We start from the raw sequence: 27300 nt of genomic DNA on the forward strand, positions 1-27300 counted from the left end.
TCCACCCTGAATTGTGTTATAATTTTGATACTTGAGTATGGGGTACTGTTTTAGAACCTATTTTGGGGTCAATTCTAAAATTTTGGATGCAGGTCCCATATTGTCCACTTTAGACCCCGAAATTGGCCCGTCTCTGAATACGATAATTTTTGTATCAAACTGATCACATTGACGATGTGATTAACATTTTGTTAGTATGGCGGATATTGGAAGCGATTCGGAGGGTGAAAGCTTCATTATGGTGGATGCAGAGCGCGCATGATCGGCTTCGAGGTAGGCTACAGTCTCCTTCTTTTGACTAAACTCTATTAGATATCATTTAGTATATTTTACATTTGACTTACGTGAGTATTTGGTGAGATTAGTATTCCCCTCTTCCTATTTTATTTTCTTATTCCTGGGTGAGCTTTAGGCTAGAATAGTCCCGTGAAATCCTTAGATTAGGTTGTGGTCCTTGGTTGTGGTATTGACTTAGCCTTTATTATCCTATTTAGGATCAATGTTGATGGACTTAGGGTAGGTTTGAGACTTAGGCCCTTTATCATGTGGTTGTTTCCCTCTTAGCTATGTGTAATTATCGATATGGCTTATTATGGATGGGATACCCTTTTATGCTAGTGCCTGGGACCTTTGGGCTCGTTGTACCCATAGGTTTGGGTTAGTTGTGCTGGTTGGGAGCTGAGGTAGCTTATTTTGGGGTAAGGCGTTGTACCTAGAGATATTTCTCCTACTTTATGAGTTCAAGTCATGCCTCAATTGTCTCACTTTTGCTTAACGGTAGGCTTATGGTGCCATCTTATCTATTACCTATTAATTAGGCCCGAGGTTGTTCTCGAGGAGTGATTGGATCCTAGGTTTGTCCCTTTTTCCCTAATAATGTGGTTTAGCTCGATGTTACTATTTGTATTGTGTGGTTCTTGTTTGGATGCTGGTGATGACATGTTTGCATTGTTTGAGCATATTCACTTATTTTGTGGTAACATACCAGTATCGACATTGAAATTTTCATTACTACTTTTCGAGAAGTCTTTCTCTTATTTTTACAATTTTAAACTAGTTTTAATGGTATTCGTACCACCTGGATACTTGGTCACTAGTTTTTCGAAACTTATGAGGCATCGGGGACATGCTCCTTTTTCTACTTGAGGCATTAGAGGCATCTAGAATGTGCTCAGTTTTACTTATCTATTCGGCAGGTCGACGCCCTTTCTTGGCACACTGATGCCCCTGGATTTACACTTACTCGCTAGGCCATGCTCCTAGGAGTTTACTGGCTGGGTGGGCGGACCTTTTTTAGGGTGCTTACAATTAAGGTTACTAGTGTACTGATATTCAACACGGCGTCACCCTTTCTACATCGACTTGTCTACTCACTCTCCAGTGCCTCTATGGGTATACTATTTATCTATGTAGGACATAGTTTGGACCTAGGCAGTATATATGGACTTCTCGCATCCCCTATGGGCCTCTCTGGTTAATGCTCACTAAACTGGATGAGGGAGTCACACGGGTCCCACCTGGCAGGCCGAGGGCCGGGGAGGGCCTATACACTTGTTGTTGTTGTTGATGTCTATGATCCACTGATGATGCTACTGGTGTTTACTACAAACTTGCATTTATTAGCATCGCCTATAACCAGTGTGTGTGTTTGCTATTTGGTCCCCCAATTTTTGAGGGCCGGGGGTATGTTTGTTATTGTTTTTACCTTTCGAGGGTATGGGCGTCCAGTCGGTTATTGTCTGATTTTACCTGTTCTTACCTCTTGTTGTACTTGTAGTTGGGTTGTAGGGTGTCTTAGTTTGGGTTGTTGTTGTTGGGGTTTTCCTTGGTAGACTCAGCTGGTTTTGTTCTTAGTTAATATGTTATTAGCTATGATAGACAGTGTTTCCATCCTTGTTTAGTTGGATCCTTTAGTGCTACTTTCTTAAATAAGTGCATTCTTTGGCTCTATCTTGTATAGTTATATATATCCTACCTCTTTACTCTCATTTCTTGCTTCACTTGGTGTTAGATCTTAATCGTTTACTTGTGCTATATTTGTCTGATTGCTTGTGAATTATAGTTACTTTATCAGTGGAGCACAGTCAGCCTATGCCTACTGAGTGCCATTAGTTTGGTACTCATACTATACTTCTGCCCCTGCAGATCATAGTACGGGTTATCGCAGTTGATTTGGACTGGGGTGGAGCATCTTCTGATTCAAAGATTTGGTGAGATCCTGGCATTCGGAGTTGTCGATTTCTATCCATGATGAATTAGGACTAGTCTTTACTTGTTTTAGAAGACTGTCTATACTCATATTGTATTTGTAGAAGCTTTGTACTTCTGTTTTGATTTAGATGCTCGATTACTGACAAATTCCAGATCTTAGGGTGGTTTCTTGTGTTGTTTAAGTTTTTTTCTCTTTTTTCTTATTATTACTTTCTTTCCACTTTATTTATTCATCTTTAGCTTGATAGCCATTGCCTTTGGTTCCGAGCTAGGGATTAAGGGTTAGGATTACATACTGGTGGGTGATAGCAGGTGCCATCACGGCCTAAGAAATTAGGTCATGACAAATCAAGTTCTGAAGTATGTCTTTTTAATATAACTTTTAACTGATGATAGCCTGATCTGAGGTCTATCTTAAGGAAACAAGTGACACCCTGAAGGTTGTCGAATAGGTCATCGATTCTTGTAAGAGGGTAGTTATTCATTTTGGTGGCCTTTTTCAACTAACGGTAGTCAATACACATTCTAAGGGAACCATATTTCTTTCACACGAATACCCCCAAGGTGAGGCACTTGGTGTAACATCCCGTACAATTCTAACTTAGGTCTATCTCGAGAAGATTTGAGAAAGTGAGAAGGAGTGGACTGTTAGTGGTCTATGGGCTCACTCTATGATCTGTAGAGTGTTCTATGAGCCATAGGAGGGGCTTGTAGAAGCCCCTAACACATAGCTAAAATTCTGGTGCTAAGACATTTTCCTACGAGCTTAGATACGACCAGTAAGAAGTCTTAACACCTATAGGGTCGATTATAGACCTAGGTGTCATATTCTAATAGCTACTAGAATGTACACAAGCTCCTATGACTGGGTCCATAAGAATTCCTACGGACCATAGACCCTAGCCTCAGTTTTCCTAGTTAATATACTACAAGATCTTTCCATATTTCATCCTATTGTCTATGACCTATATAAAATTGGTCGTACACCCACCAAGTAAATTTTCCATAAGTCCCATTTTTAGAGTCGACCGTAGAAGACTCTTCAGTCTTCTACAGACCGTAGAAGAATCTGCACATGTAATTTCACCAACTTCTAGATGTAAAGCCTAGCATAATCCTCGACTGAATAAGAAGTCCTAACTGACAGAAAATGTACTAACTTAGTCATTCGATCTACAATCACCCACATAAAATCATATTGTCAACGCGTGCGAGACAAACCTTTGATAAAGACAATATTTAAATCCTCCCACTTTCAAGTAGGAATACAAATATCCTGAATCATACCGATTCTGATGTTCAACCTTAAATTGTTGGAAACTTGGACACTTAGCCACAAATTCTGTGATATCCTCCTTCGTACCATTCCACCAATAAATTTCTCGTAGTTCACGATACATCTTAGTGGCTCCTAGGTGAATCAAATATCAAGAAATGTGAGTTTTTTTATAGTATCTTCTGCATCAAATCATCAACATCTGGGATATGTAACAAGTTGTGATAACTAAGCACACCATCTCCCTCTTGGAAAAAAGCCTCTACTGTCTTCTTAAGGACTGCTTCTTTCAACTCAACCAAAGTTGGATCATTATCTTATTTTTCTTTAGCATCCATCACATGAGATGATTTTGAACTATTCTAAATGGTAATTCCACCATATGATGAATCCACAAGGTGAACTTTCAAATGAGAAAGCCTGTGAACATCATGAACTAACTCCTTCTTCACATCCTCAATGTGAGCAACATTATTCATAGAAAAACTGTTAAGATCATCCGCCACTACATTGACTTTACTCGGATTGTATGAAACACTCATATCATAGTCTTTTAACAACTCAAGCCATCTCCAAGTCTTTATGACTGAACACGTACTGAAGACTTTTATGGCCTGTAAATATGTCCACATGAATATCATAAAGATAGTACCTCCAAATCTTTAAGAAAAACATTATTTCTGCTAACTCAAGATATGAGTCAGATAATTCTTCTTATGAACTTGGAGTTGCTGGGAAGCATAAGCTACGACTTTACCATGTTGCATCAACACACAACCAAGGTCATTTCTGTAAGCATCACAATAAACCACAAATTCACCTGAACCCTCTAGTAGAGTCAAAACTGGAGCAGAAGTAAGTTGAGTCTTCAACTCTTAAAATTTTTCTCATAATCTTTAGACCACTAAATTTGACTTTCTTCTGTGTTAGTCTAGAAAAAAGAGAAGCAATAGAGGAAAATCCTTGAATGAACCATTTTTAGTAACAAGCTAATCCAAGAAACCCTTATATCTGAAGGAGAAAGGGCGTCATGAGTCTACACCCTAGGCATGGCCGGTACTTGAAAAACCATTGCTGGTCCTAAGTGAACCCTTGACCTGGATGACCATTGAGTGGAAGACTTAGCATACATGCGAACACGTTAATAAATGAGAATTAAATCATTTGAAAATATCTCATGTAAAGTCTGAAATAAACTGAATATAGATAATATAGTTTTGAGAAAACATATGAGAACAGAAGACTAAGCTAACTCACTATCTTGTCTATGAAGCCTGTACAAACTGAAGATATGTGTTGGGACAAAGCCTACTACCCCAAAATAAATTATAAACCTAATAAAACTGATAACCATAACTAACTAGAGCCCTCTGAAAGCAAGAAAGTCATAACAAAGGCTGATGAAGTAGTGATCTCAACGAAACACCTGTTGATGGTCTTGAGCATTTATATTTGCATTATAAAATGATGTAGAATTGAATATTATTAGTACATGAAATGTATGATATGTAATAAAGATGAATGAACTAATAATTGAACTGAACTAAATACACATGATGAAAGTAGCTCGAACGAAAATAAAGTATGAAAGTGTAATGAAAATAATAAAATTTACATGTAATAATATAAAATACTAAAAGAGTATAGTTTAGTTTTCGTAGGGAGTTTCTCAAACCGACCACCACTATGAGTCTTGTGATGATACAACTTCTAGCCCACATTGCCAGATATATCCAATACTTTTCCAGAGTAAAGGACAACAAAATCGAACTTATGGATCCATCTAAAATCCCTTACCAGGGGTTAAGTGAGGAGTCCTCAGAACCAACAACATGATCCAATCTACACTAGCGGCAGAATTTATGGGGTTTGAGTTATCTGAACTCTTACCCAAATTGGTGCTCAATATTACTCCTAAAACATGTACTAATGCTCATAATATTATCTAGGTAAGTAAATACTCAAAGCACTTCTTTATAAGTATATTGAAAGATACTTTAACTACTGAACTTTCTTTTGAAAGTGATTATGCTTTCTTTGAAGTAACCATGCCCTGTTTTAATAAAACCATGCATTTGTAACAACTCAAGTTCCCTTAAAAATCTTCTATAAATATAATTAAAATACTTGAAAGCTTTTTTTAAATCTGAAATCAATGCATGAAAACAATTATACATTAGATTTTAAATTTTCTTAACTAATTAGGGTTTATGTGATTAAATAATCATGAATAATCAATCAAGAATCAAAAATACATGAAAAATGATAATCTAAAAGATAATTATCATAATTCAATGATAAAGAATAAAGGCAACTCGAAAATCATGAAAACTTGGGGTAGAAACCCTAGATTTAAATCTTATTAATTAAATTTAGATGTAGGGCATGAGGATGGGATCATTCCATCATAATGAGTAGTCTTATATACCTGGAAGAACAAGGTTCTTGAAAAAGATGCTCGAATCCCTAGTGTTTTCCTCTTGAATCTTGCTCTAAATCTTAAGAATGATTATGGGGTAATTTGATCGACTAATACTGTATAAGACGTTAATTGGGTATAAAACTGTCAAATTATAGGCTTAGAAAGGGTGGGAAAAGACCAAAATATCCCTCTTTAGAAACTGGACAGAGCCATCTGTGGGACATTCTATGGTTCCTAGAAACTTCTATGAGGTGTAGAATCCTCTCATAGAAAGCAAGCTAGATTCTAGGGGTTTCTGAAGTTTTCGGTTTACAGAAGCTTTTATGGTCCGTAAACCCTTTTATGGGTCATACTAGTCGATCGTACAAATTAGGAATATAGGCTTTCAAGACTTATGTTTCACGGGACATTCTACAAACCATAAAAGCTCAATGAGCCATTAAATGGTTTGTGAAAATCAACCAAAAATTTCAACTTTCAGGACTCTTATTTCACTGCTCAATCTACGATCCGTAATACGACCCATAAAACTCAGGTTTAAATTTTTATTTTCAGAGATTTGATTCCACGATCCCATCTACACTTGTGGTTACTGTAATGGCTTGTAGATGGTGTCTGTAAAAGTCAATTTTCTACAAAACGTAAATTCTTTTCTGGGATTTTCTAATCTGATATGAGTTAGAAATTTTTTGGGGTGTTGTAATTTCTCCTTTTTGGGATCATTCAACCTTGAATGATGCTTAATCTAGGAAATTACACAAGGCACGAATGCATTGCAAAAATGGAAGCATGCAAATAGATGAATAGATACTGAATCTGAGATAAGGAAAGAAGTGTAATCTTCAATATCAACACTAGGAGTAATGAATAGATGAGGGTATATAGTTTTCATATCTTCTTCAGCTTCCCATGTAGCCTCTTCAACAAAATGATTCTTCCATAGAACCTAGACTGATGCTACCTCTTTGATCCTCAACTTGCGAACCTATCGATCGAGAATTTGAATTTGAAGCTCTTCATAGGACAAACTATCCTTCACACCAATACTTTCTATGGGAAAAATGAGTGAAAGATCACCTAAGAACTTCTTTAGCATAGATGTGTGAAACACTGGATGGACCACCGCTAACTCCACTAGTAGCTCTAATCTATAAGCTACATTACTAACTCTCTCTAAAATCTGGTAGGGCCCAATGTAATGGGGACTGAGCTTCCCTTTTTTTCCCAACCTCATGACATCGTTAATGGGTGAAACCTTCAAGTAAATCCAATATTCCACCTCAAACTCTAAATATCTTTACCTAACATCAGTATAGGACTTTTATTGACTTTGCACGATTTCCAACCTCTCTTGATAATATTAACCTTCTCCATAGCTTGATGAACCAAGTATGGTCCTATTAACTCTGCTACACAACCTTCAAACTTACCAATCGGATACTACACCTTCGCCCATATAGAGCCTCATAAGGATCCATCTGTATACTCGAGTGATAACTGTTATTGTATGCAAACTCTATGAGAGACAAGTTCTCATCCCAATTAAATTTGAGGTCAATAACACAAGTCTTAAACATATCCTTTAGAATTTGGATCGTACACTTTGCTTGACCATCTTTCTGAGGATAAGTTGTACTAAGTTCAATTTTGAACCCAAACCCTTATGAAATGATTTACCAAACTAGGAGGTGAACTGGGCACCCCTATCTAAAATAATGGACAAGGGAACTCCATGAAGTATAAATATCTCGTATATGTACAATTTGGCATAGTCTTCTACTGAATCAGTAGTCTTTACCAGAAAGAAATGAGCTGATTTAGTCATATGATCTACAATTACCCAAATCAAATCATCTTGTCGGTGAGATTGAGATAAACCAGTAATGAAGTCCATGTTGATCATCTCACTAGAAGAGATATGTTTTAAGCCACGTTACATGGCCTTTATGCTCAACTCTAACTTGTTGACAATTTGGACATTTAACAACAAATTCTGCAATATCTATCTTCATACTATTCCACTAGTAAACTTCTCTCCAGTCATGGTACATCTTGGTGTAACCTAGATGAATTGAATATCTGGAACTATAGGCTTCTTCCATGATCCTGTCTCAGAGACCGTCTAAATTCAGAATATATAGTCTACCTTGGTACGCAACACACCATCTTCCCCTTATTTAAAAGTTATCACCTTATGCCTATGAACATTTCCCTTTCACTAAATTAGGATGGGATCCTTGTCTTTCTTTTCCTTTATTTCCACCACCAAGGATGATTCATCCTCATTATAAACAAGAACACCACCTTTATACGTGTCTACAAGGAAAACTCCCAAGCGTGTAAGTCTATGCACTTCCTTAGCAAACTCTTTCTTTCCCTCATTCACATAAGCGTTACTTTCCATGGATAATATGCTAAGAGCATTAGAAACCATGTTAGACTTACCTCGGTGATAGAGAATACTTATATCATAATCCTTAAGCAGCTCAACCATCTTTTCTACCTAAGGTCAACTCCTTCTAACTGAAACATACTAAAGGATTTTGTGGTCAGTGAACACGTCCACATGCATTCCATAGAGGTAATGATGTCATATCCTAAAAGTCAATACTACTACTGTCAACTTGAGATCATGACTCAAGAAATTCCTCCCATGAATTTTAAGTTGTCTGGAGGCATAATCTATTACATTAGCTTTCTACATCAAAACCCAGCCAAGTCCTACTCTGGATGCATAGCAATATGAAACAATTTTTTCCCCTAGGATAAGGTCAAAACTGGAGCAACAGTTAAATTAGTTTTTAATTCCAGAAAGCTTTTATTGCAAGACTCAGACCATTGGAACTTAGTCTTCTTCTGGGTCAACTTACTCAATTGAGATGAAATGGATGAAAACCCTTCTACAAACCTTCTGCAGTAATCGGCTGAACCCAAAAAACTCCTTATGTCAGTTGGAGACGTGGGTCTGGGACAATTCTTCATAATCTCTATTTTCTATGAGTCAACCTGATACCTTCACTAGAAATAATGTGGTGTAAGAACGCACAAACTTAATCCAAAACTCACACTTTAAAAACTTGGCAAATAACTCTTTGTCCTAAGAGTTTGGATGTCAATTATGTGGTAACTGGCATGATCTTCCTTGCTACTAGAGTAGATTAAGATGTCATCGATGAACACAATTACAAAAATATAAAATACCAGTTAAATACTCTATTCATGAGACCCATGAATATTGCAGGAGTGTTAGTCATACCAAGGGACATAATAAGGAACTTAAAGTTACCATAAAGGGTCCTGAAAGTTGTCTTTGGGATGTCACTTTCTCTTACTTTTAATTTATGATAGCTGGATCTGAGGTCTATCTTATAGAAACAAGTGGCACCTTGAAGCTTGTTGAACAAGTAATCGATTCTAGGAATGGTATACTTATTTTTTATGGTGACCTTATTTAATAGTAGTAGTGGATATACATTCTAAGGGAACCATCTTTATTTCACATAAATAGGACATGAGCACCGCAAGGTGAGACACTCGGTCTAATGAAACCCTGATCAAGGAGATCTTTCAACTGCTCATTTACTCTTTTAACTTGGTTGGAGCCATTCTGTATGGTGAAATAGTTAAGGATTGAATATCAAGAATACATCTATCCCAAAGTCTATCTCTCTATCAGGAGGGACTGCGGGAACATTATCATGGAAGAGTTCAGGGAAATCATCCACAACAGGAACTGACTGAAGGGTGGTGTCTCATTAATAGTGTCATTAACTCTAACTATGTCATAGATACACCCCTGGGAAACTAACTTTCTGGCCATGAAGTATGATACGAAACAACCCTTAGTCACTACAGGACTACTCTTCCACTCCAAGACTAGCTGATCTGGAAATTGAAACTTGACTACTTGAGTCCTATAATTGATCGAGGCATAACAATTGTGCAACCAATCCATGTATAAAATTACATCAAAATCCAATATATCTAACTCAACTAAGTCAGTTGTGGTGTGTTTATGATAGTTTGAGATAGTACAATTTCTATAGACTCTCTTAGCAAGAACTGGCGCACCAATAGGAGTAGAAACATTAGAATGCTCTAGAAGGTGTTCGGGACCAATCCCAAACTTCATGCCTATATACAGAGTCACAAAAGACAAACTAGCACCTGTATTAAGTAAGACATAAACATCAAGAGAAAAAACTTTTAGCATAAGTAACGACATCTAGTGAGATCTCCTGACCTTAGCGACTAGACATAACAGACGGTTTGAATGTCCGCCTATTCCTAATGTAGCACCCCTTTGGGAAATATTGCCTAATGGATCCGCTATGAAGATTGGACATTATTTCCCCTATCACCTTCCTTCCACTACAGACAGTCTCTCGAAAAGTGACCTATCTATCAATATTTGTAGCAACCTCTAGTGCTATCATGACTCTCTCATAGATGGGGTCTACCATACTTTCCACCAGGTGGGCTCTGAGAAGATCCATATGCCACACTACCTTACGATTGAGAAATCTAAGATTTGAAATTATTATTATTATCTAAAACTTCTTATCATTTCTATTTCCTAGTATAGGTGCACTCACTAATGATGATGCATGTCCAGATGACCTTTTCTAGAAGAAACACCTATTTCCATTACCACTCCTCTACTGAATGGACTTATATCCTATCGACATTGCCCTCTTATTCCGGTGCTCTTCTCTATCACTCATTTTATCTTCCAGTACATATTGAGCATATACTCATACACTATGATTCTGGAGAAATCCATGTTAGAAATCATTAGTGTAGACTTTGACTCCTTCTTCACATGTTCGCCCAATCTAGAGACAAACCTCCTTATTCCAGGTTTCATATTCGGAACCATCTCCGGAGCATAACGGGATAACTAAATGAATTTAAGATTGTAATTTTTCATGTTCTACCTTTCTTGCTTCAAGTTCACAAACTCTTGCACCTTTTCCTACCTTAAATCTTGGGGAAAGAAATGGTTCAATAATGCTTCCTCAAACTAATCCTATGTGGCCAGTTCTCCATCTTCACCATGAATTTCCTCCTACTGATTTTACCTAGTTGAGTTGATACGCAACAAGTTCAACTTTTTTAGTTTCAGTAGCATGCATTGCCTTAAGTATCTTCCATATCATAACAATGAAGTTTTGAGGATCCTCTTCTACCTTGGACCCTGTGTACACCGGTAGATTCATTTTCAAGAAATACCTGACCCTCATCGTAGCTGATGACTCTTGGGGACTGGAGTTAGTGACGGAGGTGCCTTAATGGCCTGACTGAGCACCACCAACTGAGTGAGCATCTAAATCACTCCCATAAACCCTGCCTCTCAAGTGAGGAAAGGCTGAGAAGAAGGTGCATGTGGCACCTTTGTAGTGCTAGTAGGCACTCCTTATGTCCCAACACTAGAACTCTGATCTGTCAGGTGAGCTCTATTCCTGGTCTGCATCCTGGTAGGTGAGGCATAATATTCGCATTAGTTCCAATCGAAACCTCAATATTGGCAACATTTCTATGGCTAGCTTTGGTGGAATGATCTGAAATATGCAAATGCATGAGTTAGAAGAAACTTTATAGAGATAAACTCTATCGCACGAATTTAAAGTATGATTGAAGGGTGTTATTTCCTAATGTCTTATAGCTTCTCTATTATAGATGTGGGATGCTTCATATTGATAAAAAGAACTTTACTAGACATGGCTTCATAGACATCCTAGGACATTTGAAATTGTGCTCTAATTCCAAGTTAGTCACACCCCAAGTCTACACCCTAGGCGTGGCTGGTACTCAAAAAATCATTGTTGGTCCAAGCGAACACTTGGCCTGACTAACTACCAATTGGAATACTAAGAGTACATGTAGAAATTTTAATAAATGAACATTTAAATTATTTGAAAATATCTCATGCAAAGTCTGAAATAAACTGAATATACTTAATAAATTTTGAGAAAACTTCTGAGAATAGAAGACTGAACTAACTCAATATCCTGTCTATAAAGTCTCTACTAACTGAAAAAATGTTTCAAGACAAAACCCACAACTACCTCAAAATTAACTTACAAGCTACTAAAATTGATAATCACAACTAAATGGAGCCCTACAAAAGAAAGGAGGTCTCACCAAAGGCTGATGAAGTAGTAATCTCAATGAAGTGCCTGTTGATGATCCTGAGCACCTGTATCTGCATCATAAAAGGATGCAATGTCGAATGACATCAGTATATGAATGTCACGATCCAACCCCATAGGCCGTGATGGGTGCCTAAACTAGACACTTGCGTATACCCCTACTAACTATAAGTAAATATGTCTTCTATTTGAGTCATAGCGTACCAACAGGCAAGACAATATATAAGCCGACAAGGCTATCGTAACATATAGGCACAACCTTACACGCATATATATACAACCCACATATATGTCTACAGACCTCTAAGAGAAAGGACAGTAACATAAGGCGGGACAGGTCCCCCACCATACCAGTAATCAAATAAATATATATATAGAAGGTTTAGTACCAAAACTCGGCTCTGATTCAATGGAGCTTCTTCCAAATTTACTGAGTGGAATCCTAAGCTGGCGGATCCCCAAAGCGCGCGCCTGTACTTGCGGGTATGAAACGCAGCCCCTCCCCAGAAAAAGGGGGTCAATACAATATATGTACTGAGTATGTAAAATATAAAACATCAAAAGGAGGGCACAACTAATACAAGGATGCAGGGGAAAGTATAACATTTAACAAACCACTGTACCTTCACCTCATAAAATAAAGTCATACATACTATCATCACATACTATACCTGGCCCGTTCGGGGACCCGGTGTAACAACCACATCACTCTGTTATCATAAGCATCTATGTGCTATTAGTGCTATCTCATATAATAATGTCGAAGAATGTACGACCCGATCTATTTATCATATAGTAATGCCAAGGAATGTTCGGCCCAATCCATATATTATATAGTAATGCCGAGGAACGTTCGTCCTAATCCATATATCATATAGTAATGCCGAGGAACATTCGGCCTGACCCATATATAGTAAAATATGCTGAGGAACGTTTGTCCTGATCTGTATATCATATAGTAATACATATACGTGCACGTAAAACCCTGTAACATATCAAACATCTCTCAGATATCACCATAAAGTTTGTCCAAAAGCCCCTAGGTATAGGAGCTTACACATTCCATCACTATTCATCCTATAGGAGGCTCAAGGGTCGTAGTTCAACTACTTCAAGGCCCTTTTCTTTCAAAACAAATGAGTACAAGGCATGAGTTACATCCGGAACCTATAAATGGAACTACCTCTAAATCATATCGTACATCATTTCACTTATATCAAGCCATTTCAAGATAAAGAAGGGATAGGCTTCACGTATACTACTTTGTATCACGTAGAAGGCTTACAAGACAATAACTCAACTATCGCAGGAGTTCTAACATCAAGAAGTGAATAAGATTTACGAACCATAATCAGGGTTCTATGAATGGAATTTATCCCCACATTACATATACCAACCACTTATGTCTAAGATATGCCAAGAGAAAAGAAGAAATCTTCACATACTCTCTACTTTCCCTCATATAGTCGTCATACACATATGTGCCGTGGAACGTATGACCCGATCCTTAGATAGTAACATATATCATACTTGGACCATCAAGGAATCGGTACCATAAAAATTTCATCATAACTTATGTCAAAGACATATTAAGAGGGAAGAAGGGTAGCTTTACATACTTATGCCAAAAACATGCCAAGAGAAGAAAGGGCTTCATATACCTTTTTCGGGATTAATTGAAATCCAGCTTGCCTTGATACCTCCTTAACCTATTGACATGAAAGTATTACTAATATTAATAGCCTTTAAATTTCCAATAGCCCACTCTACAACCAAGTACTAATGATAGTCATTTCCTTATCCATTACCCCCGACTAGTTTGTTACTAGTTCCGATGCTTCCGAAAATCGGGCAGCATTTCCCCTATAACTTCAACATCCCCAAGATTTCAACTCGGCCACAATATCAACAACTATACCAACCACAACAACTAGCAGAATATTTACAATTAAATCAGTTCAACCTTACATAATACAAGCTCCAAACAACTAGCTCCAAACTATGATACAAAAATAGAGTTTCTAGTTTCCATTTTGCAAAACCTTTAACCATACGAAGCAGGGGTCGTGTGGCTGAAACCAGAAGCTCACCCACCTCCTTTAGAACACTTTTAGGCCCTGCAACACACCACCACCCGACCAGCAGAAGACCCCACATGCACAATGCCTCATTTCAACTACAATTTAACTACGACGACTTCAATATAGATTGTTTCTTTCGCTGAGCATTTCTATGACATTATTACACTTCAATCAGCATAAAGGATGTATAATACACCCTATAAAAACATCATAAGCTTTAAATTGAAAGGAAAGACCTTACCTTTCCCAAAATTGGTCAAAACTCACCAAAACCCACCTCGGAAACTCTTCTAACGCGATTAAAATGTCGTGGCTGCTTGCTATCCATTTGGTGCTGATACAAGCCATGATTTTATACTATTAATGCCTCTATATCATCGTGGTATACTCTAGATAATTAATTCACGGAATGAAATCGGAGAACTCACCTTTTTGTTTTCTCCCAAATCCGAGGTCTCTTCTTCTCTCTAGCTAGAGTTTTCTTTTCTCCTCTTCTCTAGAATTTTCTTGAAATTTCTTTGATAAGAATGAACTAAAGGATAAGATGAGACTAAAATTCATACAACATATATATACGCTACTTAATTAATGGGCTAACTTTCCAAGACTTGGGCCTTTTCTTTTGTTGGGCCTCAATATTACTATTATTATTATGAGAGCCCAAACTACTTATTGCAATTATTATTATTTAAGCCCAAAAGCTACAAGTCTTCTCTATTTTTGCAATTCACAAACTACTCTCTAAAATTCTCAATTTTACCCTCGGCCTTCCTCCGTATTTCCACATCAATTTTTTTCCATGAACATCACACCAGTACAAAATAGAATAAACAAAATAAATCACAACGTCATTCCTTGCAAATCAAAATTTCTTTCTTTCCGAATGCCCAAAAGTGTGGGATATAACATCCCTCCCTCCCTTAGAGTAGTTTAGCAGCATTATAGATTATCCGGCTCACATGGTAACTTCTAAGAAGCTTACGAACCTTCCAAGAAACTTAAGAAGCTTAGGAGCTTAAGAAACTTAAGAAGCTTAAGAAATTTAAGAATGCGTTCCAAGGTACAATGGTACGGGTGTAACAATGAAATATTTGATATATATTAAAGCTGAATAAAAGAATAATTGAACTAAGTTGATACACATGTTGAAAGTAACTCGACTGAAAATAAAGTATGAAAGTGTAATGAAAATAATAAAGCTTTACATGCAATAATATCAAATACTAAAATAGTACACTTTACTTTTTTTGGGAGAGTTTCCCTAACTGACTATCACCAATATAATCCTCGTGATGATACAACATCTAGGCCATATTTCTAGAGCCATCCAGTACTTTGTGAGAGTAAAGGACAACAAAATTGAACTTATGGATCCATTTAAAATCCCTTACCAAGGGCTGACTGAGGAAGTACCTTAACTAATGACACAATCCTGTCTACGCTGGAGGTGCAATTTATGAGGTTTAAGTTATCTGAACTCATATACAAATCGATGCTCAATATACCCCAAAACATGCATTAACTCTCAAAATAATATATGGGTGGGTAAATACTCAAAATACATCTTTATAAGTATACTAAACTGTACTGTAACTGATTGAACTTTCTTTTGAAACTGATTATACTTTCTTTAAAGTAGAAATGCCTTTTTTTTATGGGAACAGACCCTACACGAGGCTCCCACCTCTCGTGCATAGTCAGGGGTTGAGCATCACCCCTAAGCCTTAACATAAATAAACAAAATAAAAATACAAGGAGGGGGACATAAACCTTACCTCCGATCCTATGGTGGTTCATAAGTCGGCTAACCTATTAAGGTCGGCTAACTCATCCCCGATACAAAAAAGGGACTAACTATAACTAGAAAGCAATAAATCTATGAGAGGACTCCTCCCGATACAAATCGACTAAGAAAGCATAAATGAGGGAGACTCTCCCCTTCCATGAGAAAAACAGGAAAGTAACCTACACTAGTCCTATTCAACTATGCTACGTACCCGACATAGCTACATTGAAGAAGAACAAGTATATGAAACTTCTATCTCGCATGGGATGGGAAAATTCTTTTCATCTTTGCCCTTTTTAGTCTTGTCATACCAAGTAAGTCCAAAGAAGTTATGCAACAACATCCATAGCAGGAAGCAGTTAAGGAGGATGGAAGGATAGAAAGTAGATGGAGCCATAGTAGCCAGCAGCCTTGGAGTTGTTGTTAATGAGGCTGAAGGATAGAGTAAGTGTACAATGCAAATTGTATGTGCTGTAGTCATGACTTGAGCAGCTGATTGGAATGGGTGCCTTGCACTTTGGATGGTTCCAATGCTGTCGATGGTGATCATGGGTACTTCTGTACCTGCATACCCACAGATATACAGTAGGTCCAATAGTCTTGGCTGCAAGGATTGCTGAAAGGAATAGATGAGACTTCTGCATGTATGTCTGTATGCAGCTTCTTGTAGTTTCCAAATACATAATGATCAGCTCCTTTGAGACAGTATTATGTGCCTGCAAATAACAAGTAACAGAACAAAGAGCTGCAGGAGTTTTATGGTGCACAATTGGTGCTGCAGGTATTTCAGGAAAGAAGTTGGCCTGGGTGGAGGGCTGATGTGTTTTTCTTCTTGTCTTCTCCTCACTGAAAACATTCAAGGATTTCCAAAGGACTTGGATGAAAGGGGGCTACTGCAGGTGTTGAAGGACTATAGCAGGTGTGCATGGAGAGTTGATGAGAGTAGGTGAGGCCCTTGCAATTGTGGCTGTTATGTTCCTTTGTCTGTGATTTTGTTTACCTGCACAAACAAGCAAACAAAGAACCAAACAAGTGTGATAGTTGTGGGGGTTGTTGCAAACCTGTAGGCCTCTTCTTGTTGCCTCTAAAGGAGAATTGAATAGCTCCTTTGAAGGTATCTTGGGATACCTGCACAGATACACCAAACCAAAACAACATACAAAACAAACCTTCCAGCTACTGTACCAAATACTATTGGCTTGTAATTGTTCAGTGTGTGCTGCATCTTGGTGAAGTAGGGGTTGGCTGATGTTTGTTGCTGGTGGGTTGGGGATCAATACATTCTTAAAGTTGGAGTTGCAGCTGTGGTGCAGCATTGCTGCTGCAGTAGCTGCTGCAGAAGTTGAGCAAAAACATGAGGATCCTCCAGTTCTGCAACTACATAGGCAAACAACACCAGAAAAATACACTAACAAGCAGGTTGATGTGATGAAGAGGTCCAAGTAAGCCAAGCAATTATCTCCCTTAGTAGGAGGATCTATGAACCTGTGCATACAAACAAAACCAGCAAAACACACAACCAAACAAATTTGCAAGCTACTGTAACTAGTACTATTAACTTGTAGTTGTTCCTTGTGTGCTGCAGGATGGTGGAGATGTTGATGTATGCAGCTCCTTGTTGCTTCCAAAGAAGAATTGATCAGCTCCTTTGAGTAAGTATGTGCCTGCACATAACAATTAAAAGAGCAAAGAGCTGCAGGGGTTTTGTGGTGCATGCTTGTTGCTGCAGGTATTTCAGAAGAGAACTTGTCATGGGTGGAGGGCTGATGTATTGGTGAAGTCCTAGCATGGCAGGATGATGTATCCTTGTTATTGCCTTCTATTTGCCAAGGTGTTTTAGATGCTATTGTGCCTACACATAGACCATCCATAAAATACAAGCATTGAACCAAACAGGATAACCAGAAAGGGCCATGTGAAGTCCTCTTAGTGGAGCTTTTTGATTTGGTGGTTGTATCTGTGATGTCATCTATGCAGTTGTTGTTAAGGCATGTTGATGTATCCCTCTAGCAACCTGAAACAATAAAACAAACAAACCCAAGCAAGAAAGGGATTACACAAGCTAGCAAACAGGAAAGGACCTCGAAGATTGATTTGGAGCCTGCTATCTTTTTCCATGTCGCTCGACTAATGTCTCCAATTATCCGTTTGAGGTGAAACTTCATGAGGTTTGCACATATATCCTTTTCTTTATCCTTGTAAGCTTTGAAGGTTTTTTGCCCAAATTGGAAGTTCCAAATTGCAAAATGCTCTCTCTTTAGGCTTAAGACAACTGATTTTTTCAAGGTCGCTCGCCTAACGTCTCCAATTATCCGTTTGAGCTGAAACTTCTTGGGACTTGTCAAAATAGTATATTCTGCAATCCTGCAAAGTTTGGATGCCTTGGTGCAGGTTCTCATGCTGCAACACATCCTGCACCTCTTAGCCTGCTGAAGCTTAGATGTTGCAGGTGTTTTGGAAGTTGTATTTGTGATTTGCTCTATGTATTTGTTGTTAGTGGAAGTTGATATATCACTCCAGAAACCTGCAATAATACAACAAACAAACCCAAGCAAAAAGCAGCTTGCAAAAATTAGCAAAAAAGAAGGGACCTCAGTAGGAGCTTTGGAACCTTTTATCTTTTTCTAAGTCGCTCGACTAACATCTCCAATTATCCGTTTGAGATGAAACTTCTTGAGGTTTGCATATATAGCCTTTTCTTTAGTCTTGTAAAATTTGAAGGCTTGTTTCCCAAGTTGGAGGTTCCAAATTAGAAAAGGATCTCTCTTTAGGCTTAAGACAGCTGATTCTTTCAAGGTCGCTCGCCTAACGTCTCCAGTTATCCGTTTGAGCTGAAACTTCTTGTGTATTGCCAAATTAGTATATGCTGCAATCCTGCAAAGTTTGGATGCCTTGGTGCATGTCCTCATGCTGCAACACACCAGCTGTTGATGGTAATTTGCATTCACTGCTGCTGCTGTGTGGTCTATGTTGTTGGTGTGCTGCTACAGGAACTCCAACCCAAGGCTCAAAGTAGAATGATAGTTGTACAAAGAGGCACCTAACAAACAACAAAGGTAGGATTGAAACTTCTTTTTTGATGGTTGTTGAATGTGTTTCCCTGTGTTGGATGTTGTGTTGCTTCCAAGCTTGTTCCAATGTTGTGATTTTTGCTTCATGCCCCTGCTGTACCAGTAGTTATCCTTGGATGGTCTTCCAAAGATTGGATGATATGTTGCATGTCTACAGGTACCTATACAGCCAAGAAAGAGAGGGAAAAGGAAGAAAAAATCTATTCTAAACCTAATTTGTAAAGATATGTTTGTTGTTCTAAGAAAGCAATGAACAAGGGAGAGTTCCCTTTTTACCATGGTCCTAACTATAGAACCTTCAAAGTGAGTATAGTTATGCATAGCAATAATTAATTTGAAGAGTAAGTTGGACCAAGGAGGTTGAAAGATCATGGTGGCTTCTTGATTCTCTTAAGCCTTCTTCTTCTGAAGTTGGCCATTTCCAGCTTGTCAAGGTCAAAGTATGCTCTTGCATCTTTGGGAAGTTCTTGCTGACTGAGGTATATTTGTGGTGTAGAGCATTTGTGGCTATGTTTGGATAAAGCATCAGCTATAAAATTGGCTTCTCTATAGGTGTGGTTGCATTTGAGAACCTGGAACTGGTGGCTGATTTCCTGCAGCTGCTAAAGTTGTTCCTTGATGGTCCAAGGTGGTTGAGCTAGTTGTTTTATCCATCTGATTATTAACTCAGAGTCTACTTCTAAGATTACTTGTGTATATCCTAGTTGGAGACACCAAGTTAAACCAAAGATGGCTGCCAACATCTCAGCTTGGTTGTTTGTGCCTTCTCCAAAAGGGGCTGCAAAGGCAAAGATAAGACTACCTTGAGGATCCCTTATCAGTCCTCCCCCTCCAATTTTTCCTGGATTGTGAAGTGCACTACCATCAGTGTTCAGTTTAACCATGTGAGCTGAAGGTTTCCTCCAATAAACAGTCTTAACAGTGACTTCATGAGTATATTTATCCGCCAGTTGATGTAGGGGTATGTGGTATTCAGCAAGTAGTAGAAATGCCCTTTTGTAATAAAAAATGCATTTGGAACAACTCAAATTCCCCTAAAACTCTTCTATAATGATAATTCAAATGCTTGAAAACTTTCTTTTATTTTGAAATCAATGCATGAAAACCACTATGCAAGAGCTTTCAACAATTCTTAACGAATAAGGGTTCATGTGATAAAATAAGCATGGACAATCAATCAAGAATTAGAAATACATGAAGAATTATAATCTAAATGATAATAATTAGAATTCAATGATAAAGAATAAAGGGTAACTCAAAATTCATGAAAACTTGGGGTAGAAACTCTAGGTTTAAATCTTACTAGTTGAATTTAGATGTAGGGTTTCAGGATGAACTTAGTCCATCACTATGAGTAGCCTTACATATCTGGAAGAACAAGGTTCTTGAAGAAGCTTGAAGAAGATGCTCGAAACCCAAGTTTTCTCCTCTTGAATCTTGCTCTAAGTCTTGCAAATAATTATGGGGGTAATTTGATTGACTATTACTTTATAAGACCTTAATTGGGTGAATAATCATCGGGATTTAACCATAGAAAGGTTGGGAAGAGAAAAAAATATCCCTCTTTAAAAACTGGATAGAGCCGTCTCCAGGACCTTCTATGGGCCTTTGAAACCTCTAGTAGAAAGCAAGCTAGATTCTGGGGGTTCTGAAGTTTTGTGTTTACAGAACCTTTTATGGTCCATAAACCCTTTTATGGGTCCTACTGGTCAATCAAACAAATCAAGAAAAATAGATCTTTTAGACTTTACATTCATGGAATATTCTACGGATCATAAAAGCTTCTATGGCTATAGAATGGTCTGTTAAAATTAGACTAAGATTCAAAATTTCAGGACTTTTATTTCACATTTCAATCTAAAGTCCTTAAATACTTTTATGACCCATAAACCGATCTGTGAAACTCATGCCCAAATTTTTAGTTTCATAGGTTTGATTCCACGAACCCATCTACGGTCTGTGGTTACTATTAGAGCCATAGATAGTATCCATAAAAGTCAATTTTCTGCAAAACTTGGATTCTTTCCTGGGCTTTTCTAATATGATCTGAGTTAGAATTTTTTGGATGTTACACATGGGTCTAGGCCAATTCCTGACTATTTCGCTCTTCTGAGGATGGATTTGAATGACTCTCTAGACACTATATGTCTAAGGAACACTACTAACCTCAACCAAACTCATACTTTCTAAACTTAGAAATCAACTGGCAGTCCTTAAGAATCTACAAGACAATCCTCAAATGTCCTGCATGCTCATCCTCACTTCGAGAATAGATAAGGATGTCATCTATGAAGACAATGATGAATATTTTCAAATACTGTTTGAACACTCTATTTATCAGGTCTATAAAAGATGCAGGGGTATTTGTTAGAAAAGAAAAAAAAACAAATTTATAGTGACCATACTGAGTCCTGATGGTTGTCTTTGGAATTTCACACTCTTTGTATTTGAGCTGCTGATAGCCTGATCTGAGGCCTATCTTAGAAAAGAAACAGGCGCCCTGAAGTGGGTTGAATAAGTCATCAATCCTAGGAATAAGATATTTATTCTTGATTGTGACTTTCTTCAGCTGATAATAATCAATACGCATTTCGACAGAACTATTTTTCTTATGCATAAAGAGAACTAGAGCATCCTATTAAGGTATACTGAGTCTAATGAAACCTTTATCAAAAAGGTCCTCTAACTGTTCCTTTAACTCTTAAGCTCACCTAGAGCCATTCTATTAGGAGGAATTCTGATTAGTTGGGTATGTGGAAGAAGGTGTAACAATTCAGAAGTCTCTAGACCAAATCAGGACTTGTACAGATCAGTAAATCTGTAAGTCTGAAATTTTGGGATTTATAGATATGTTTTACAACTTGTACATATCAGTAAATTTGTATGTCTGAATATTTTGGGATTTATAACGTGTTTTACAAATTTTAAATGGAACAACGACTCATGGAAACCATCAATAGACAAGAATTCATAAAATTAGACATCAGGCATGTGGTTTACGAGCCGAGTTTATGGCTTGGAATCTTCTACAAGTCAGAGACATCAATCATAGATAAACTTCAGAGAGTTGAAAAATTTTGACTTGAAAAGGATGAATGAGTTTCATGGGCCGTAAAATGTTTTACGGGGTGGATAAATCTCGTAAATCCAAAATCAGAGACTTGAAAATTCAATACACGGGTTCTATAGGTAGTACATACGGGTCATATTCGGAGTTACGGGCCATAGTTTCAAACTTTAGAACCTCAGTATTTTAGTACTTTTAATCTACGGATGAACATGATGGATTGTACTTTGATATGCAGTCCATAAATTGGTATCGTACATTGATCTACAGAAAGCCAGAATCTTAGCTTGTTTTCTACGGAAAACCTTCCACGGTTCGTATAAGGAACTATGGTCCATAGATAGGGTCCGTAGATGACCTCCGGCAGCTTTTTAATCAAGGGATTTTCAATATTTTCCCACTCTTTTAATCCCTATGCTATGTCGTTTTGGCCTATTCTAATTTCTAAGTAACCTAACCTCCGATTCACTCTCATTCTCTCAAATTAAAGTTTCTTGTTTCCCAAGGTTCCTCTTAAGGCAAGAATAAGGATTTCAAGCTTCAAGTCTTTCCTCCCAAGGTTCAAGTTAGTATTTCAATCAAGGTACGTGGAAACTTCACCAATAGGTCTCTCTTCACCCATTGAGTCTCAAAGAAACCCTAAATTTCTTCAAATTATGATTTCTGAAAATCTAGGGTTTATGATCTTCATGGTTCTTATTGAATTTCATTAATTCTTCAAGTATGATCTCTAATTGCATGCATATCTATGATTATCATATTTCTATAATTTTTTATACTTTTAGATAAAGTTTCTTCTAGTATTTATCAGTTATCATGATTTTAATGTTTTTGATTAAGGTATCTTCGGTTATTATCAGTTTTAAATCATGATTCTAGATCTACTCAATGTTATCAGTTTATGAGAATTACAACATTATTATATTGTTACTGTATCAGTTTTATATATGTTTTCGTTGGGATTATACTTAGCACCTAATGGACTTTTAAGATGAAGGTTTCTATTTAGAGTTTTTGGACATTTAATAGCAATCCCTAAGCCCAAAACTACGTGCCACCATAGAATTTGTCTCATATAGACATTAGCTAGATATCATGGTCCATACCTTACCAAGTAGGGCACTCACTTTTCAGTGTTGGAGTAGTACAATGAACTCCATGTAGTAGCTCACATTGTTTATGTCTTTTATTAGTAATCTCCCACTATAAGACTTTCAAATTATTGCATTGATCACGTCTTTAATATATTTAAGTTCAGTTACTCAATTTTCATGCTTTATACTTGATCATTGCATCATCATGTTTTATAGACTTATCATGTTCAGATATCATGTTTACTTATGCATGTTCCTCATACTCAATACATTTCAAGTACCAACCACAAAATTTTCTATGTATATTATTTTATAATGTAGGTTCTAACGCCCCTCATCATTTTCGCGGTTAGTACAAATCTCTGATCAACAGTTGAGCTAGCTTGGTGAGTCCTCATGTTTTGAGGATGAGTTGGTCTTTCATTAAGTATTGTCTTTTCCTGTTTTCAGATTTTGGAGTTAGCTAAGGACTTGTCCTAGCAACTCACCTATGGAGTAGAGGCTTTCAGACAAACAGTTAGATTCTACATATGTATTTTCAAACATTGTCTACTTTGATATGTTAAACTCTTTCATACTTTTATGTATCTTCCGCTTTTCAGATAATTTTTGTTATATCTTAGAGTCATGCCAAACCATGAGGTTAGCTTGAGGAAATGTGTATCTCTAAGCACTATATCTCAATTAGAGGATAATATCAGGTCATGATTAAAGGTCTATTTCAAAGTCAATTTTCTGCTTAGGAGGGACTCTAGGAAGATCTAATGGGAACACTTTAGGATATTTGTTCACCACTGAAATTGGCTGAAAGATTAGGGTTTCAAAACTAAAAATCTTATGTCGGGCTGGATGGTAAATACAACCATTAAATATAATCTTTTTGGCCTTATGGTAAGAGACAAACCAACCTATAGGAATTGAAGTACTACCCTTCCACTCTATGACCAGTTCATACTTTGGTTCTATGGTCGACTAAGACAAAACAAGAGTGTAGCAAATCAATGCCAATAATAATATCCAAATCGAGCACGTCTAATTCTACTAGATCAACTGTGGTGACCTTCTAAAAATCTGAGACTGTGTAATTTTTGTATATCCATTTAGCTAAGACTGATCACCAACAAGAGTAGAGATTGGGGAAGGTTTTCATAATATTGTGGGAATTATTTCGAAATTCACTACAATTATAAAAAGTCACACAGGAAAGTGTGTCTTTTGGATCTAATAATTCATAAATATCAAACTGAAAGACATGGAACATACCATTAACTACATAAGGGGAATCTTCTTGATCCTGTTGAGTCTATAAAGAATAGAATATGTTCTAGCACTGACCATCACCCGCACCAGACAAGGCACCCTAATGAGTTAGCCGACATACTGGAGCTATTATAGGGTTGGTCTGAGCCTTGTCGAATATCCTTGCCCTTACTTGAGGCTGCTGGGCACTTTCTCAATCTGTTACCTAACTTTACACACTTAAAATAGCTACCACTAACATCCATATACTCTCCATGATGGTTCTTACCACATTTCTAAAAAATTAGAAAAGTACGATCAATAGTGATTCTGCCCTGGGATTCAGAGCCTGGCATCCTATCTTTATGCTCCTATTTTAGGTACTAGGGAACTAGTAGAAGATGGGGCTGGGACCTGAAAACTTCTGACAAAACTGAGAGCGATTACCGCTTCTTGATTTCTATTGATAATAGTCTACACTGCATGTTCTATCCCTTTTACTCTCTATATCACTCTCCTTAACCTTCTCCTAATTTATCTGTTAGGCATGAGTCATCAATCTGGATATGTCCATCTCCTTGATAAGCATTGCAATCCGACATTCCTTCACCACTATCTTGGACACACTAGAAACAAAATTACTTATATGGGGCCTAGAATCGGCCACCATCTATGGAGCATATTTAGAGAGCTGAGTAAAATTCAGTGAGTACTCCTTCACCTTCATGTTACTCTGCTTATGATTAATGAATTTTTGAACCTTAGCTTCCCTTAACTCAAGCAAAAATAATCTATTATGAAATACAACCAAAAGGTTATCCCATTCCACTTGGCCTGTATCAACACCCTTATCACCCTTCCACTATTTGTACCAAATTTGAGCCACTCCTTTTAAATTGTAGGCGGCTAATTTTGCACTCTAAACTGACCCCTATAATCTGCAATATTTTGAATACTATCAATGAATTCCTGCAAATCCTCCTTTAATTTATAACCATAGAACTTTGGATGATTCATCTAAATAAAATCCTGGACTCTTGCCACTACCATATTCCCATTTGAGTTGGCTGGAGGCACAACTTATTGATTGACCTGAGTTGTCATGGCCTTGGATAGCACTTGAAAAGAAGCCTTGCACTCAGCATAGGAAACTTGCTCATTCTAAGGGTCTGCAAGAGCTAGTGGTCGTTTATGTTCCACTCTTTTGGGAGGCATAATTTTATAAATGTGTACAATATGATTTAAAATAGAAAAAATTAAATAAGTTAAACTCTACCGTAAAACTGAGAGAATGAAAGAAATGAAGTATTTAAAAATATTTCATAGCTTCTCCTTCATAAATGTGGTGTGTTTCACACATATGAGTAAGACTCTATTAACGTGACTTTCACATACCCTAGGAAACTTTAAACCTGATGCTCTGATATCAAGTTTGTCATGATTCGAGACTACCTCCTAGTCATAACATGGTGCTTAGAGCCATAAGTGATTCCAAACTAACCATGGTCTGGCATGGCAATATGAGTTTTATAATCAATACTGAAAATCACTTATGTGGAAGTTGAGCTTGATAGATATATGAAATATGAATCATAAAACTAGATACTCAATAAAGTTCACCAAAATATATCATAAAGCTGAAAAAATAATATTTGAGTTACTGTCTGGAAGCCTTTACTAAGATGAGTTGCTAGGACATGTCTCCAACTAACTCTAATTTTCTTAAAATAAAAGACTAAATAAATGAGACAAATATAAGGGTTGTACTTTAAAGATAAGGACTCACCAAACTCTATTGCTGAGCTAATACGGGATTGTACCAACAACAAGCTGGCTACTGAGCGTCTGAACCTATATTATAAAATAATAGGAAAAACGCATAAATTCCCCCTGAAGTTGTACCGATAAATTAGTTACACACTTAAACTATTATGGCAACCTATTACATGCCTAAACTATAAAAAAAAGTGAATTTATTAGCTCCCCCCCAAAATTGAAGTGGCAAAAAAATAAAAAAAAAGCACGTCAGACTAAAAAAGCACGTCACCCCCAATGTCCTTTCTTTTTTACACCCACCTACCCTCTTCTTCTTCACACCCACCTCCATTTACTCCTAATTTTGAATCTTGATATTATTTTCCTTAAAAATCCATTAAGAAGAAGTTCTTCACACCCATCTCCATTTACTTCCCATTTTGAATCTTGAATTTATTTCTTTCAAAACCCATTAAGAAGAAGCTCTTCACACCCACTTCCATTTACTCCCCATTTTGAATATTGATTTTTTTCTTTTAAAACCAAATAAGAAGAAGAAGAAGAAGCATTTTAGCTAAAAATCTATAAGTCAAACTTCTATTTTATTCCACTTTAGATATCGAATATAAATTACCTTTCACTCAAATTGTTCAAATTCAAGAAAATTAAATTTATAGGTAACAACATTTAATATATTTTGACTAGAAACAATAGAGAGTGCTTGGGTATGGCTAAGAAGACAAAGGAGAGTGAATTTAATTTTGGTTGAGAAGACAATTAGGGTTAGGGGAGGGGGGATCGGATAGGTGGTTAATAATATAGGAGTTAATTAGTATAAGATATAGTTAATAAAAGAAAAAATAATTAATAAAGAAAAGAAAAGAAAAGAATATAAAAAATTTATAATTTCTGACATGATGCTAATGTGGCAGCGAGTGTAATACACAACATACTGTGAGAGTGGTGTTATACTTTTCGGGGGGAGGTAATAAATTCACTTTTAGATAGCTTAGTTGTGTATTTGGTCACCATAATAGTTTAAGTGTGTAACTGACTTTTCAGTACAACTTCAGAAGGGAATTTATGCCTTTTTCCTAAAATAATATAGCGCGAACAGTATGTAGTCAGTGCTTTGGATGTACTGAG

The sequence above is a fragment of the Solanum dulcamara genome, chromosome 4, assembly GCF_947179165.1.
Source record: "Solanum dulcamara chromosome 4, daSolDulc1.2, whole genome shotgun sequence".
NCBI lineage: Eukaryota > Viridiplantae > Streptophyta > Magnoliopsida > Solanales > Solanaceae > Solanum > Solanum dulcamara.